Source organism: Hyaloscypha bicolor (assembly GCF_002865645.1).
Source record: "Hyaloscypha bicolor E unplaced genomic scaffold K444scaffold_142, whole genome shotgun sequence".
NCBI lineage: Eukaryota > Fungi > Ascomycota > Leotiomycetes > Helotiales > Hyaloscyphaceae > Hyaloscypha > Hyaloscypha bicolor.
This window is the reverse complement of record NW_020194644.1, coordinates 856,079-873,567: the sequence shown is the minus strand read 5'-3', so window position 1 is coordinate 873,567 and position 17,489 is coordinate 856,079.

The window sequence follows — 17,489 nt, the reverse complement described above, 5'->3', positions numbered from 1 at the left end:
TAATCTATTTCTTACTATTAATCTATTTCTTACTATTAATCTATTTTTTACTATTAATCTATTTCTTACTATTAATCTATTTCTTACTATTAAATATTATTTAAATAATTCCTATATCCTTAATACTAATTCGGAATACCTAATCTTTCTATATTCTATATTAACTTTAATATTAACTATTTCAAACTTAATAATAGTATTATAAATCCCATTTATATTATCTTATAGTTCTTTTTTTTATAAACTCTAATATCTTTAATATTACTTTTATAGATATAAATATTACTTTAAAGTCCTAGTTAACTAAGCCATTTTATATTATATAAAGTCGATTTTAATAAATACTAAATAAATATAATTGGCTTTTAGAAGAAATATGAATTAGTTTTAGAAAAAGTAATACTTTATTCTAAATTATTTCTTAATTCTATTATTCTAATTTCTTTTCTATTAATATTTATTTTATATTTTTCTAATATCTTTAGTATATTTATATATCTTATCTTTTATATATTTCCTATATTATTTCTCTTCTTTTATACTATTTTTTTGAGTTAACAAGAATGTTTCTAAATAAATAAAAAGTCGGAATATATCTATATTATAAAATTTTCGTTATTTTTATTATTTTCTTTTATATTCTAATACTTTAAATACTATTACTATATTTATATTTCTATTATATTACTTTCTTATTTTCCTATTATTACTATTTAGTTTAACCTGCCCTAATTATTTCCTTAATTATATTTCCTTAAGTATATATATTTATATTCTTTTTTATAATAGAAGCCTAATTTTATATTTTATTTTTTATAATTATTCCTAATTTATAACTATATTACTTTAAATATATCTAATTATTATATCTATTTTCCCTATTATATATACTACTATTTTAGCTTTGTTTTCTTATTAGGAAAAAAGAAATACTCGAATATATATAATACTTTTATATAATCCAAGTCTATTCTAATTTATTCTTTATTTTGAAATATATTTAAAAGAAATTCTTATAACCTCGAGAACCTTTAACTTTATAACTTATAACTTATTAAGAATAATAAAATAGCCAAAGAATAAATTCTTTAAACTAGCGAAATATAATAATTAGTTCTTATAAGCTATAGTATTATTAAAAGCCTATAGATTAATAGTATTAAAATTCAGAGTATTAAAGAAGCTTAGATAATTATAGAAGGCCTACTAATACCAGAAAAAATAGCTATAATTACTAAATTTAATATAAATATCCTAGATAAACTAAATAATATATATAATAAGTTTTTGAAATAGAAAACCTTTATTAGAAACGAAACTAGACTAGAATTAACTAAAGAGAAACTAAAGAACTACTAAGATAATAATAAGAAATTCAAGAATATTATTAAAGGCATTTCTAAAGGCAGATAAAAGAAGCTTAATAAGATTAAGACTATAATAAATAGTTTTAATACTAAAAGTCAAAATAGAATTATATTATATAATAAAGCCTTTAGCTAATATATTAATAATATCTGTAATAATCTTAATAAAAATATCTATAAGAAATTATATTTTCTTTTTAAGATAAAAGCTTTAGTATATAAAGCTATTTAGTTAATTAATAAAGCTATTTTAGAGTATATTAAAAATAAGAAATATTGGAATATTAGTATATTTACTAAATTAGATATTATTAAGGTATTTAAGTATACTAAAGCTATTTCAGAACCTGGAGAATTGGTTTTTAAATTACTATTAGCTAATAATTTTAAAGCTAGATAGTATATTTTTAATATTTCTGGAATTCTAATTAAGAGAGTTTATAGTAATAAGCCTTTTCCTACTTTTCGAAATAAGCCTAAAGAATAGGCCCCTATTAAATTTTAGTTTTAATTCAATTAGATCTAGCTAATAAAAATAGAGCTAATTTAATATAGCCTAGTAATAAATCTATTAGTAAAACTAGTAGAACTAATATAACTAGATAAGAAGAATCTAGTAAGAATAGAAAGTAAGCTAAGCCTAAGACTTCTAAAGAATAATAAAAATCTAAATACTAGTTCAAATATAAGGCTAGTAAAATAAAGGAAAATAAAGAGTTAAATAAGGAGAAATTTTCTATTCTAAAGAAAAAAATATTATCTAGAAAAACTCCCGTATTTATATCTAGAACTAAGAAGCAAAAGACTAAAGATATTAAGTCTAGAGAACTTGAAAAAGATATCTAATATATTTATAAGATATTAGCTAAATAGAAGTTAATATTTACTTAATAAAATAAATATATCTTTAAGGAAATATATAATAGTATTTTAGAACCTATTTATAAGCGAGAATACTATAAGATTAATAATAGATTCCTTAAAGCTTCTTATATAATATATATTTAGTAATTTACTAATACTTTCTCTATTAATATATAAGATATTAAAGATATTCTAAAGCTAATTACTAAGATCTATAAAGTTACTAAAGGCAAGAAGTATATTTTCGTTATTTAAATAAATAAGGAAATACGGGATTTCTTTTTTAAAATCTAGGAAATTAAGAAATATAAATATAAGTATTATATTTCTAATTAATTTTACCTAAATTTATAACTCTAATTCAATATTATAGTTCCTGTTCCTGAGTCTAGTATTACTAATCTAAGTATAAATAACTATATTTATAAGAAAGATTACCTAAAATAAATTAAGAAGTTTAGTATTCGAGAGCTTTTAATAAAGAAAATAGAAATACTATAGTTCTATTTCCGAAAAAATAATATATTAAAATATAAAGATCTAGGTAATAGTTATTTTATCTTAGCCTCTTAACTCTTAATAGCAGATCTATTAATATAGTACGGATTTTATAAAACATTAAATAAATACCCTATTTATCTAGTTATTTACTTTTAGCTAACTAGATACTATATTTCTGGAAATATTAATTATAATTAATATAAAAATAATACTAAAGATCTGGCTATTACTAAAGCTTTAAATAGCGAATTCTATCTTAGTAAAGAGTATTAAAATATTAGTTATATTTTTCTTATAAATCGCAAAAAAACTATTACTTTTAATAAGAAGTTCTTTAAAGATATTAATTACTTTTTTATTTCTAATAAATTTAAGTCGGAAATAGCTAAAAAAAAATAAGCGAGTATTTACTAAAAATAATAAGAGGAAAGATTTTAAATATAGTTTATTTAACTAGATAAATAAATATTTTTAGCTAGGTAATTTATAAGTCTGAAATTATAAATAAGTATTAATTCTCGAATAATATAGAAGTCAAAAGATAGTTTAATAATAATTTGCTACTTAATAGGCCTTTTATTATAATTCTAATAAGTCTAGTTACTATTAAGGACAAAATATATAAAAATAAAGTTTCCTATAAAGTTATTAAAGCTTCTTATCTAGAGCTTTCTCCTCTTATTAAAAGCTAATTTAAGAATACTATAAATAATACGAAATTTAAAGAAACTATTTATTTAGAGTATATTAGTATAATCTATAATATAATTCGCTATAATAAGTTTCCTTAGTATCTAGTAATAAAGGCAGAAATTAAGTAATAATTAAAAGCAAATACTAATTAATATAAAGAACTATATTGGATTTAATATAAGAATATAGTTAAGCAGATTTGGATTATCTTTAAGCAAGTTCGAGAGTATAAAATAAGACTATTTAAAAATAATAAGTCTTATTTTAGATATATAAAAAAGAAATTAGATTAGCTAATAGAGAAAGATTCTAATTATTTTATTATTTTGGATTCTAAATAGGATTTTTCTATTATTTTTAGTATTTAGAAAACAAGTATAAATAAATAGAGAATTAGATATAGTATAATAAACTATACCTTTCAAAAATTATATTATTTTAGTAGTTTTAAGGTTTAGATTATATAATAAAGGCTATAGCCTTTTATATATAACTTATAGAAATTATATAAGAAAGCTAGTTTTTCTATAGTTCTAGAGAATAATTCTTTATAAGTATTTAATTAATTAAGCTTTTATATATTATATATTATTTATATTTTACTATTTATATTTTTAATTTATTATTTTACTATTAAGTTATATTTTATATTCTAATATATTTTATATGGGTTTTTGTTTTATTATAGTTTCTTTCCTATAATATATAATAGAATTAGCCTAAATATATATTAAGAGATTATTTTAGCTCCTATAGGAACTTATTCCGGCTTTTTTAATACTTGGTTATACTTTCCTTATTTTATTTCTAAGTATAAATCTTATTTTAGTTCTTTTATAACTAAGATTTCCCTGAACTATTTTTAGAACTATTTTTAGATTTATATTTATTTATATATATATAATAAATATATTAGCCTTATTATTCTATAATATCTTATTAATATTTATAAGAGTAATTTTATATAATACGAATTTTAGTAGTATTTAAATTTCTTTTTTTTACTTTTATATATTTTAATATTATATTTTCCTATTTCCTTTTTCTTTCTTTTTCTTCTAAGTTTTATTTTATTTATAAAGAATAAAGGGTTAAGGTATTCTAATAGCGAGTTTAATTCTTATACTATTTATATATATATATATAATATTATTTTAGAAAGAAGCTTATACTAATTCTATTTTAGTAAATAATTAGAATAAGAATAACTAGTTTACTAGTTAATTATTATAAGATTTATATAGCTATAAGATTATCTTACTAAAAAATTATACTAAAGCTCGGAAAAGAAATTATATATATTATATAAGAGATAATTATATTAGTAGAACTATAAAAGGGGAAATTACTAGTAGCTAAACCTATTAATAGTAATATTATATTAGGAAGTAGTTATACTAGTATCTAATAATACTAGAAGATTTATATAAATTCTAATAGTCTAGAATTATATTAGTACTAGAGCTTTATTAATAAAAGAAAGAGAATAAGAATTAGGTAAGATATTAGATAGAAATAGAGATTTATATAATATTAATACTATATTCCAGAAGTTATACTAAGGGCTAGTAATACTAGGAGATTTATATAAATTCTAGTAAAATAGAATTATACTAGTAATATAGTTTAGTAATAAAAGAATATAGGATTAGCTAGATATAAGCCAAATAGAAATAGAGATTTATATAATAATAATATTATAAAAAAGTTATATAAGGAGCTAATAGTACTAGTAGATTTATATAAATCCTAATAATATAGAACTATATTAGTAGTATAATTTACTAGTAAGAATATAGGATTAGCTAGGCCGGAATTAAATAGAAATAGAGATTTATATAATAGTAATACTATATTCAGAAATAGTTATATTAAGGGCTAGTAATATTAGGAAAATAAGATAGAATTATACTAGTAATATAGTTTACTAATAAAGGAAATATAAGATTACTAGTATAATTTCTATAGCTAATCTTATTTATATAAAGGTTTAGAATATTCCAGAAAATAGAACTTTATTTATATTTAATTTCTCTTTTTTTTTATATTAAATAAAAAATAACCTTAGCCTTAGTATAATTTCTTCTTTAATATAATATTACTATTATCTAAACTTAATTATAATTAGTAGATATACTAGCTATTCTAAGTCTATTTAATTAATATAATTTTATTATTAAGATAATTTTATCTTATCTTATTTATATGAAACTTTTAATTTCTTATAGAAATAAATCTTTTTAATTATCCGGTAATATTAGTAATAAATGCCAGTTATCTAAACCGGCTAGTTAGTTTATAGAAGGCAGGCTTAAGGCAAATTAAAGTACTAGATTATACTAGTACTTACCTCGATTTTCCTAAATATAATAATAATCTATTTAAATAAGAAGGTATTCCGGAAAAGAGACTATAGTAATATTAAACTTATATCTTAGTAAAAGAAGTTAGGTTAGTTTATAGAAATAGAATCTATTTATAAAAAAGTATATAGAAGTACTAAGTTCTTCTAACTAGCTTAATTTATAAAGAAATAATAGAGAAAAAAATAAATATATAAAAGCTTAGTTTAGGACTTCCTTAAATTATATTATATATTAGGAAATATATAATAATATAAGGAAATAATATAAAATAAAAAAAGATATATTAGTATTTATTATAAGTTATAATACTTTTAGCTTATATTATATTATAATATTATTAAAGCTAATAATTTATAGTTAAGGTTAGTAATTAGGTATATTTTAAATATTTTTAAAGATAGTAGGTTTTTAGGTATTATTTAAGGCTATTAATAAATTATATATAGAGGCTTAGATCTAGACTAACTAGTATAAAGGAGTTTAATAAATAGGTTTATAGTATGGCTTTAGAACTTAAATACAGATAGATATAAATAAGAAGTAGCTTTAAATAAAAAATAATATAAGATTAGAGAAAGATATATTAGATAGAACATTATAAAAGAAATTTAGAAGCAGATTTAAAGACTTATAATTACTAAAGCTAATAGATATTTCTTATATTATAAGTATTATAATATTAACTAATAAATTATTTATTTTAATAGTTTTATTATATTATATAGCTTTCTAAAATACTTTATAATAAATAATATATCTTAAATACTAACTTATAGCTAATAAGACTATTTACTAATATAATTCAGGCTAATTTCTTTTTTTTAGCTTTTTAAATACTTTTCTCTTAATTCTCTAGAATATAGAAGTCTTTAAAATAACCTTTTTAATATAACTTAATTAACTATTAGCTTTCTCTAATAGAAATAAAATATTCTAATTTAAAGGCTTTAAGAGATTATAGCTTTCTAATACCTATAAAAGTCCGAATTCTCCTAGCTTAGATTACTATAAAACCTTAAAATTAGATAATATATTAATAACTAAATAGATTTTTTTTTAGGTAAATTAGTATTTATATATTATTTATTTCTCTTTATTATTTAATATTATAAAGCTAAACTTATAGATTAAATAGTAATAGAAAGTAGTCTTTTTTCTATTAATTATAAAGTAATAGCTATAGATTCTTATTATCTAGTAATTATATAAGATTAAAAAAATAAGTATTTTCTAGTAAAGCTTATTTTTATATTTTATAAATCTAAAGAGTTTAATAATATTTCTTATTACTAGAATTATACTATAAGTATTTTATTAGTCTATAATATTAAGTACTATAATACTATATTTAATCTTATAGGTTAGGAATAGAAAATATATTTACTAAATAGTTATAAAATAAGATATAAAAGTATCTAGAAGCTTACTAATAAAAGATTAAAGCTTTTTTAGCTAATTATTTATAAATATAGATTATCTAAAACCTATAGAATAATTAGGCTATAAGTAAGAACTATAAAAAGATTCGGTGTTATTCTAGTCTTTATTAATACTTTTAATTAAAGAATTAAAATATATAGTACTATATATAGCTAGGGTTTCTATAAAAGAAATAATTAATTAAGTAATATCTTAAATTACTTTTATCTTATTCTTATTTTATATCTTTTAATAAGCTTTTTTTTTTTAAATATATTACTATAAAATAAAAAGCCTTAAAGAACTATTTATTCTTTTTTTAGTAAAGTTTAGTAGAGATTCTTATTTATATTTATAATATTCAAGTCGGACTTATTTATAAAGCTATTCTTAGTTATAAAAATAGTTATATAATTCAAATATATATAAAAGGCACTTTTTACTTCTTTTAGCTTTTAATTACTAGGTATTATAGAGCTAGATATAATAGAACTAGCTTCTAATTATTTACTATAAAGAGAAGATAATAACTTTCTTTTTATAAATAAGTAATTTAATTCTATTTCTATTATCTAGAATATCTTATTATATATTTCAAGATTTCTTCTAGTCTAATTATTTTAGTTAAAATATTCTTTAGGTTAGTATTTCTCTTTATTCTAGTAACTAATTAAATTAGTCTTATTATTATTAATATTACTTATTATTTCTCGGTTAGATATATCCTTAATAATAAGAGATATCTGTTATTATTTTTAATAGAGCTCGAATAAAATGGAACTAGATAGATTTTTAGGTTCTTATAATTATTTTTATTTTCGTTTTTATTTCCTAGTTTATAGAAACTTAACTTAAGTTAGCTTTATAATATACTAGAAAAAGAGAGCTATATCTCTTTACTAGAAGTATTATTAATTAGAAAAAGAAATAAATATTTAAATTTAGTATTTATATTTTTAAATATAATTTATTATAAATATATATTTCTATAAAAAAAAAAGTCATAATTACTCTTTCTTAATATCTTATAGCCGTATTCCTATTAATAATTAGTTAGACTATATAGATAATATAAATAACTTATTTACTTTTATTTTTTTATATTAAGTTTTACTATTTAACTTTTTAGATATTTCAGTTTACTTAATATAAGGCTATATTAACTAGAAAGAGAAAGAAATAAGAAGTGGATTTATATTACTACTAGATTAATAAATAGAAATAAATAAAAGAATTAGAGATACGGGCAGAATGAGAGTAATAGTTAATAAATATACTAGAGTTTTAGGATATAGTAATAATTATTACTATTTTTATAAATATATTTCCGGAACTATTTAAGATATTATTTAATACTATATTAAATAAAAATTAGTTAGTTTACTAGCTAATAATTACTACCTAGTACTAATTCCAGAATTCGATTCTATTAATAAATAATTTGAATTAGTAATAAAGCCTGAGGCTATAATCTATTAAGTCACCTATAACTAATAGGAACCTATATATTATATATATAACTATTTTATTATTTTATTAGTCTATTAAATATAAATATATTAATAAATTTAGAACTTTACTTTCTATTTTAAAAGAGGCTACTTCTAGTTTCCTATAATTTATTAGAGACTAAATTATAGAGGTAGTATTATAAATATATTATAGAATACTAATAAATAATAATTAGAATTATTTTCTTATAAATATTAATCTTCTAATATTATTTATAAAATATTATTATTTTATATTTCAAGTAAATTATTAGTATAATATTATAATAGCTAGAATAATTATTAGTATAATATTATAATAGCTAGAATAATTATTAGTATAGTCTAATTATAGATTCCTATTAGATTAGTATATATAATTCATTATAAATTTATTTAATAAAACTTATTATAGGATATAATTATATAAATAATACTAAATTTTAGAGTATTTATTTCAAAAAATTAGAATATCTTAGCCCTTATAATATAGAATATAATTTAGTAATATACTAAATTAGTACTAGTTAATTAATATTTATTATCTAGAATAATCTAATTTATAGTTTATAATTTATTTATTTATCTAATTTACTTTTACTAATAATTATAAGCTAGAATTTCTAATTATTTTTATAAGACTTTAGTAATAATTAAGGTTTATAAAATATAGATATCTGAAATTTATATATAAGAGTAATTAGATATTAAGAATAAAAATAAGCTTATAAATAAGATAAGCTTATAAGTAAACCTAGATAACTGAATAAATAAGATACTATTATTAGTATATTTCCTATTTTATTTATTAATACCCGAATTATAATAAAACTATAATTACTATAACTATATAAATAATATAGCTATATATAATAGGAATTTATATTATAGATCTTAAGCTATAAGAGTACTTGCTATTTTAATTAATAAGTTTTAATAATAAAAAGAAATACTAGAAAGAAATAACTATTATTTTATATATTAAGTAATATAGAAAATAGTTATATATTAATAAGCTTTATTATATATTATCTTATATCTTTACTAGTCTAAAAAGAGATTCCTATAAGACTTCTATTAAAAAGTAAGAATAAGAAAAGCTCTATTATTATTTATTTATATAATCTAATAGAATTAGAATTATCTAAAAATATAATATTAGATAAGAGATATCTTATTTATAAATAAATATAACTATTTATAAAACTATTTCTTTTATTAGAAACTATCTTATATTATAAATAATAATAGATATATAAAATATTAGCTTTTAATAATATTTAGAGAATCTAATAAATCTTCTAGTAATCTTATATATAGAAATATCTATTATATTTAAATAATACTTATTATTTATTTTATTTATTTTATTATACTATTATAAGTTTATAGGCTATATATTAAGATTTATTATAGAAGTCTATTTAATAATATATTTAGACTTTACTATTATATTTACCTTATTATTAATTATATATTTTCTTAAACTTTTAGATCTATTTTATTATCTAATAATCTTATTTATATTTTAGATAATATTATTTATATTATTTTAATAATCTATTATAAAGATTAATATAATAACTTTAGGCTATATTTATAAAATTACCTTATAATAAAGCCTTATAAGATTCTTATATTAATTATTAAAAGTGACTTATTATAAATTACTAAACTAGTATATAGTATTAATCTAAGAATTCAAGTTATAACTACTGGTTTTACTAATAAATACTAATAAATATATAAAGCTATTTCAAGAATTATAACTTTAATTATAATTCTAGCTAATAATAATATTAAATTACTTTTAAAGTTATTATCTTATATATTTATAGTATTTAAAAATAGAAATATTAATATAGTTAGTATTTATTAAAGAATAAAATAAAGATCTAGATTAGAAATAATAAACCAGATTTAATAATATTCGAGAATATATTATATTATATAATAAAATTTTGAGATATTAGTAATTTTATATATAAATAATAGAATTTTATATTTATCTAATTATATAATAGTAGTTTAAATAGAGATTCTTTAATCCAAAGACTTTATAATAGAATATATTACTGAAATATAATTAGAAAGATCTCTTAATTCTAATAATAATAATTTTATTATATAATTTCTTATTACTAAGAATTAGAATATTCGGATTTAGATATCTAAAGAAGCAAAAGTTCTAATTACCTTAGAGTTTAATTAGGAATTCTTAAAGTAATATATTTAGATATATATACTTTATTTTTATCTTATATTATAGAGGAAATATAACTAATATAAATAGAAGAAATTAAAAGCTAATATAATTTACTAAGGAAAAAAGAATAATAGAGCTATCTGAGCTATACTTTTATTTTACTTTATTTGGGTCTCATATAATAGCCGCGTCTATATAATTCCTATTATAGTATTACTAAAAGTAAACCCAAATATTTTATATTATTAATATATTTATTTTTATCTAGTATATTGCTATTTTTAATAATACTATATTCTATAAATAGTAGGATTCTTAAATAGCTCTTTCTAAGAATAATTTTAGTTTTATAAATTAAATCTAGTATTAGAAAAGCCGTTTTTTTCTTCTAATATCTTTATATTTAAATATAATACTAATAAATTATATTTATATTATTTAATTGAGTTCTTATAATATTAGATATTTCTCCTAAATAACTTTTTTTTAAGTTTATTAATTTATAATAAAATAGTAAGTACTTTATAAGCTTAAATTAATATTACTATTTATATTATATAAGAAACTATAAATAATTTACTAGAATAAAAGAAATATCTAGATTTATTTAAAAATAGAACTAATAAACTATTTATAACTTCTTATAACTCTTATAATAGTAGTAATAAAATATATAAATATATATAATAAAAGAATATTAAGATATATATATATTTAATTAGTAATATTATAATCTTATTATTTATAATTATTATTTTACTTATTATGGCTTTAATATTATAATATTATAACTAGAATAATAGACTAGACTAATAGTATTTATAGATTAAATAAAGAAGTAAAAGAGAAATTTTATAATAACTTTCCCTAATATAAAATAGAGAACTCTTATAGGACTTTATAAATAATAAATAAAAACTTACTTCTTTTTCTTATTTAAAGTTATTCTAAAGCTAATATTTCTTTTAATATCTTCTAAATAAACGATTTATATTAATTTATATAAAGTTAATACTACTTAATTTGACTTTTATTTAAAGAATTTCTAGTCTATCTATTATATTTATTTTTAGCTATTCTTTTATAAAATCTAGTATAGCCTTTTAAAATATTTTATTTCTTAGTATAAAATAAGTATCTAAATAGTATATTATTAAATAATTCTTATATCTCTTTATAAACTTTAAGATATAATCCTTAGGTATAACCGGATTAAAATTTCTAATAAAATATAAAATAGATATTTGAATTAGTAAATAATAAAGAGATTTATACTAAAAGTAAGATAATTTAAAGCTATTATAGTAAATAGTAAAATGAAATAGTAATAGAAATAGCTATATATTATATTAGTTTTTACTTATTATATTTATACTTTTAGATTTATATTAGAGTTAAGATATAAAAAGAATATATCTTTAAATTAATTTAGAAGTTTTATATAAACTCGAGAAATATTTAATATTTTATAAGAAATACTAGCATATAGGCTATAGTTATACTAGTAGAGAATTCAATAATTCTTATAAAGGAACTAATTATCCGGAATTCTTTAAGTATATAATGAATTCTTTATTTATAATCTTATATTACTTCTATTATATAATTTCTAAATACCCAAATTCAGATATTAAAGTTTCTTTCCTTTAATATAACTCTCTTACTAGATCTAGTAATTAAACTTATAGACTAGATATAATATAATATAGTAAGATAAAATAACTCTATTTTACTAGGAAAAAATAAATAAATATTCTTAAAGAGATTTCTAATAAATCGAGTTTTATTTTTAAATAATACTCTTAATTCTATATTTCTTATAAATATAAAATAGTAAGCGAGCTATTATATTATTTTAATAAATATATATATTATAAAGTATTAGTACTTTTAGTTTTTAAAAAGTTTTAGCTATATCCTATTTTATATTCTTTAATCTAAATAGTAAAATTATTAATATTTTCTTATTTATATAAAGTTATAGCTATATTTAATTTAGGAGAAAGGCTTTAAAAGTCTATAATTATCTATTCTTCGAGTTTTATTACTTATATATATAATTGAAATTATTTAGACTAATTATTTATTTTATAATTCTAAAAGTAATAAATCTAATATTTAAATATAGTATTTATAAAATATAGTAATCTTTACCCTATATATAATTATTATTAAAAAGTTTAAATTTTATGGCTTAAATTTATTTACTATTTTTAATAGCTATTATTAATCTTAATTAGAAACTAGTTTATTTAAAAAAGAACTAGAGATAATAAAATCTTATATATATTTTAAGTATACTAAGTTATATCTTATTTCTATATCCTATCTCTATATTATATTTCTATATTCTAATTCTATATTCTAATTATTATAATTAAAGATATATTAAGGTTTATAAGTAATTCGATTTAGAAAAGAAAATATATAATTATTAAAAAAAAGTATCTTTTTTAAAGCTAATTCTAGTTTTAAAAAGAGAAATCTATTTCTAATACTATTATAAAATTCTATTTTAGAATAAAATTATTATATAATTATTATAAATTTTACTAGATTATAATAATAAATTAGAATATAGTAATTAAGTATTAAACTAGTTATATTTACTATTATTATTATAACTATCTTATAATTAACTTCTATTAAAAATAATACAAATAAATAATTAACTAGATCTAGATAAATATTTTATTAACTTATTTTAAAATATACTTTTAGAATATTATTAGTATTATTATTATTCTTACTACTACTATTATAGTATAATTATAAATCCCGAGTTAAGCCTATTAATTTCTTAGTCTAGAAAGTTAATAAGATATCCAGGAATTCTTATTATATAATAACTTTAGTAATAACTAGAATTATCTAAAATAGCTTTCTTTATATTATCTAAAAGATAGCTTATATCTCCTAAATACTAATTAGTAAAACTAAAATACTTTCTAGTATTTCTAAATAAGAGCTTTTAGTATTAAAAAGCTTATAAGTATTATAGAAATTAATAAAAGTATATATTACTTATAGAAATAAAGAAAAGAGATAAAGAAAGCTATAAATGAATTATATTATAAATTGGAATTTATTATATTAATAGTTATTCTTACTTTTATTTCTTATTATTTTTCCTGTTTTTAATTATCTATAAAATAAAATAAATATAAATATACTATTATTATTTCTAGTCTAGAAAAATAAATCTCAAATTCTCTTATAAATATTAATTAAGTTATAGCCTCTTACTATAGCCTATATCCTTTCTTATACTAGGTATAGTAAATGTTTTAGTCTTTTTTATAATATAAGATATAAAAAGAGGTAAAGAAGCTAGAGTATAGAAATAGAATATAGAGAGTTATATAGTATATAGACTAGTATATTTAAAATATATATAAGAATCTTATTATTTTCAGAAGCTATAAAACTCGAAGGGATCTAAACTATTAATACGAGTTTATATAAGTTTAAAAAGAGTTTAATTCTCTTTTAATTCTTATAAAATAACTTATTTTATTAAAGTAAAAACGAATCTTTTAATATATAAGCTTTCTTTAAAAATCTCAATTAGTATCTAATATATTTTAGTTATCTCGAAATGTTTTATTTTATATTTTAAGTCTTCTACTATAATAAAATCATTATAAATACTATAAATACTAAAGATATCCTCTTCTTTTATCTTTTACTAGCTATATATCCCTAAAAAAGATTTAGTATTATTTTTACTTATTTTATTTTCTATAATAATAATATTATAATTTAAAATTATAAACTTAATAATAATAGTATTTAAGATACAAATTCTAAATATTCTAATAGTACCTTTAGTAATATATATACTAATAGCTTTAAGGACTTAATATATAATAGACTAATACTAGAGAAATAGAGTTATAATAAGAAGTTAGTATAACTACTAGCTAATATTCCCGAAGCTAGGGTTAAGATTAATAGGCAAGCTATATAAAGAATTAGTTTTAGTAAAAGGCCTTTAAGAATATATATTTATTTGGTTTCTTAATATAGAAAGTAGTATTTTTAGATACTTGAGATTTATTACTATTTCTAGTTAATAAAACTTTAGATTATATTATTATATAAAAGCTACTATTTATTAGATTATATAGTCTTGCCTTATAACGAATCTAAATATTCTTCTTATTATAATAATTATTAATTTATACTTATAAAATACTTACTATTCTATTATAAATTAATAGATAAATTAGAAGACTTACTAACTAGGAAATAACCAGGAAATAAGCCATAGTAGCTTATATATAGGAAGATAATATATTTGAGTGAAATATAACTCGTTAGTACTACTTCCAGAAGCAGGAGTATTAGTAGAAGAAATGGGATCCTCAGTATTACGCTCTGCCGCTTCACTAGTAAATTTAGCGTCACGTGATCGCGATGACGCATGCGGCTGGCTAGTATTTAGAACACCAAGCTCCCGCACTTACGAGCTTCCCTCCTTAGTTTAGAATCCTCGGAATAGAGCTACTCTACCTTGCTTTCCAAGCCCAGAGACCCGGTCTCGTAATACTCAGGTACTAGAATAGGTCCTATAATTAAGTAGATACTAAATATACTATTTTTAGTTCTATAAGAATATAAATTCTAATCTTAGACCGGAGTTATTTAAGGATACTCTACCCTGAATTGTATTTATTTCTGAGTATAGACTCTTACTATAGCTAAGTTCGGGCTTACTCAATTTCAAATCAGCTTTAAATTCGCATCTTATAATACTATAAATTAAAAGCTCACTGAAAATAGCGGCCCTGGTAGTCTTCTCCTCTATTACTCTCTATTATATAGTATTAGTAATTAATTTACTTACCTAGAATAAGACTATAAAAGCAGGTATTATAACTTTAACTATATAAACTCTATCCCCTTCCCTTCTTGTTTCAGCTAATAAATTCTTAACTGCAGTTTAACTTTAGTAATTTTACTAATATCTATTTACTAAATCTCTTAATTAAGCCGTATACTATTCCCGACCTTATTTAACCGCTCTAAAGCTAAGCTCAAAATGCCGTAAGTACTCTAATAGTAGCTCTTTCCGCTGCTACTAGTAAGGTTTAGAGTGGTATAGGCGCTACTGCTTCTGATCTTAATATAATTAGGGTATTAATTCCAAGAAATTATTTACTTAGTACTAAGTAATTTTGTATTAGGTTTATTTATAATATAATATATTACAAATTGCTATTAAATATTTCTAATATAATACCAAAAAATATTATAAACTTTATTAGTAATAAAGTTATCTAGTCTCTTTAACCGCTGGAAGGGATTATAGTAAAAGTTATACCTGTAATTATTTAAAGCTCTTTTATTTTCGGCTTGGAATTCTTAGCTATTATAGTAGCTATATTTATCTATTTAATACTTTCTACTGCAGCTTTCTTTCTGAGATTAGGGGTCTGTTTATTAGCTGTATTATACTTTATTCCTTTTATTATATCCACTGCTATTCTATACTAAGTATAATTGGAGATACAGGCTTTTGATTTGATTATAGGGATAGAGAAAGGGGATGTGACTGGCCAGTGTATGGGAGCTGTTGCTTATACTGGAGTTATGATGCTATTAACAATTTTTATGTTAATCTTTATATAAGGGGGTTCACAGCAAGTAGTTTCTCCTCCCCTCTCTCTCTTCAGGTTCTGTTATTTTGTTGCTACTTTATAGTCTGAAATTCCAGCGAGCCACATCTAGGCCCTTGATTTGGCGTGCGAAGGGTAATATTGCATAAAAACTGGGATTTATTCACACCAATAGAATCAACTTTCTTTTCTACACTTCGATATCACACGTGCAGACAACAGCAGTCACGTGTTGTTGTCTCCAGCTACTTCCTAAGTGTAGCCAAACCAATGACGTCGAACTAATATTGAGTCAAGCGAACAGCCTATGCCCTACTTCTTTTGGACTGTGAAAAGTGGGGGTAACGTCCATCCCTGCGTGCCGGAAAACCTTGTGTGCCGGAAAGACTTCACAGTCTGAGGTTCTTAACTTCCCACCATAGAAATATATAGAGTATTAGTTAGTTTAACATTGTTTTTTAGCTATTTCCCTAGAAGGGCTCGACTTGCAATTACAAAATTACTATAGTTTGGCCATGCTGTCGACTGTTCTGTTAAGAGCGGCAAAAGCTGCCATTGCTATGATCCCTTGCTTTGTTGTGAAAAATTGCCTATCCCCGGGAATCGGGCCTATAGTATAGAGCTCCTATTGAGTTCAAATCTAATTCTAAGGTTTGAAGACATAGAGTATAGGGAAACCTGCCTGCCGGATTTATCCGGACAAGTAGGTGGTATATAGAATGCCGCATCCTGATAAGCGAGGGAGGATTTACCGCCCTCACCTAATATTGTATTTACAGCCACATGAATCGTATTTTAATTCCGCATTTTATTGCTATCACGTGAAAGTGTGGCGCAGTGTCGCCTTGTAGAAGCTTCCACAGCAGCCACGTTTGTCGGTTCTGCAAGAAGTTGCCACTCAGCCGTCCCAATCCCATCCCTATCTCCAAGTAAGGTAACGTCCATCCCTGCGTGGCGGAAAA